The sequence below is a fragment of the Coptis chinensis genome, chromosome 2, assembly GCF_015680905.1.
Source record: "Coptis chinensis isolate HL-2020 chromosome 2, ASM1568090v1, whole genome shotgun sequence".
Lineage (NCBI taxonomy): Eukaryota > Viridiplantae > Streptophyta > Magnoliopsida > Ranunculales > Ranunculaceae > Coptis > Coptis chinensis.
Window position 1 is genome coordinate 73948147 of NC_141457.1, and position 2395 is coordinate 73950541.

At 36.4% G+C, this 2395-nt stretch overlaps 1 pseudogene; it reads right to left on the reverse strand.

Annotated features, from left to right (window-relative positions):
- Positions 1-805: 805 nt before the first annotated feature.
- On the reverse strand, positions 806-1892 carry LOC147517749 (serine/threonine-protein kinase PEPKR2 pseudogene; annotated as a pseudogene).
- Between the last annotated feature and the right edge of the window lie 503 nt (positions 1893-2395).

Sequence of the window (2395 nt, forward strand, 5' to 3'; positions counted from 1 at the left end):
CTTCATTGCCTATTATCTATTCTCTCCGAAACTTCCAATTATTTTTAAAATATTTAGGAGAGAGCTTCAGATTTACGTATTTTTGAGGAAATAATTACTAGTTAAACATAATTATTTTTGCGGAATCGTGGGGTAATTTCTTTTCTATTTTTGAGAAAATAATAGCTAGTTAAAAATAATTACATTTTAGGAAATAATTGTACATACTAATTTGAATTGCAGTTAAGTTGGGAGAGTTGTACTAAAAGAGTATGTCTTCTTAAATGACTTATGTTGATATTTAATTCCAATATTGAAGAAAAATCTTTAGTACATAATTTGTGGGGGTAATAAGATCATGTTTCCTATTTTTTAGGAAATAATTGATATATTTTTTATACGGTTGAATTTGTGTGGTAATTTCTTTTCTATTTTTGAGGAAATAATTGCTAGTTAAACATAATTATGTTTGCGGCATTTGTGGGAACTAATTTGAATTGCACTTAAGTTGGGAGAGTTGTACGAAAATAGGAAACTATGTTGGTAGAGCACTCTTTTGGAAAATCAAACTTTCTAAAGAGTTCACGTGGTAAAAAGAATTGTAGAAAGGCACGTAGGAGAGAGAAAAAATTATCTTTTATATTATAATACCACCAAGAAAAATCTCTATTAGAGGTCTTAGGAGGTTTCAGGTTTGTTCGCTAGTGCAGGCGGAACTAAATTACAACCCTTTTTTTATTCACGGATTACGAATTGGAGAGCTCCATCAACTCAAGGAACACTTAGTCCGAAACTGATGGAATTGCAAGGTGTGGATCTATTGGCATTGAGAAACTACTTTTGTTTACAGATTATACATATAGAAGCTAGTTGCTTACATTCATCCCTTCATCAACTTCAGATTTTAGTATTTCACACGAACAATAAATTTGCAAAAGTCAGTTCTTCGCTGTTCTTCAAGGAAGCCTCGCAGGAGTCGCAGCCTCTTTCACTGTTTCTATGTTTCGACTCACTTTCAAGAAAGTCCCACAGATGCCTTAGCACTTCATCAGCAGTCAACCTCGATGAGACATCCCTTGTAAGCATCCTCTTAATAAGATCCCTAGCAGGTTTAGATATTACCGATTCCCATATCCCACCATCGAAATTTAGGTTCGTTTTTGTTCTTAGTGCCTCCAAAACTTCTGTTGTCGTATAACCGTCAAAAGGCTCATATCCAACTAAGAGGGCATGAAAGATGACACCAGCACTCCAGATATCCACCTTTTCTGAATACTTTCCGGCTAAAACTTCAGGGGCAAGATAAGCTGGGGTACCAGTTTTACTAGACAATCTTTGACCAGGGGTGATCCTCGCAGATATTCCGAAGTCTGCAAGCTTTATCTTTCCTGACGAAGTGAGCAAGACGTTCCTGGGCTTTATATCTCTGTGAACGATACCCATGTCATGGCAATACTTTATAGCAACAACAAGTTCTTTTAGAATAACAGCTGCTTGATGTTCAGTCAACGGAAGCTTTTCTTGAAAACGATCGAACAAACTTCCACCAGAACATAATTCCATGACAAGATGAAAAGAGTCGGAGTCCTCATACACTGCGTACAAAGTGACTACACTCGGATGGCCAGAAAGATACTGCATTATATCTATTTCCCTACGAACATATTTATAGCTCTTGCATAAAGTTTTACAGGCAAACTCTCCTCCGTTTGCCTTACTTCTGCACTTCCGAACCAACCCACACGACCCTTCTGCGATCTCCGCTCCTAAAACGTAGTCCTGTTCAATATTTTTCTTGACATCAAAGGCCTTCTTAACCTTCGTGTTCTTTATAGTTGGAAAACAAGAAAACAGTAACATTATGTATTTTTCGTTTTCCCAAGAAACTCTAACAAAAAAAAGCAGAAGGTCGATCCCGAAGACAAAAACGACAATGATAGAAAATCTTGGTTATGCACGAAGGTGCCACTGCACATATATAAACACTTACATAGCCATAACTTCACGCGTGAGTCTTAAGCCACGCAAACTCACTTGGGCAAAGTCCTAGTTCGACAAGGATTTTTACTTCTCGTTAGAAGTTTCTATGATGAAAGCGCCTTTGATCATAGGTGATCAACGTCCCAAAAGCAATAACTAAAAAATACAATCAGTTAAAAAGTTGACGTGGCAAGAAGTGTACTTAGATTAGAAAGCTTGCCTGAAATTCTGAATAACAATTTCAATCAAATAAAGAGTCCTTAATAAAAGACCCTCCCCTAACTTATTTTTCACCACTTAATTATAACTCAAATCTTCCAATACACTAGCTAATTGGCCCGGCTATTGCCGGGCTTGCTACATTAATAGTGGATGATCTTATAATTAAGTGACCCAAAAGTTGCATATCATTGATTTTGTTAGCAATTTATAGTTT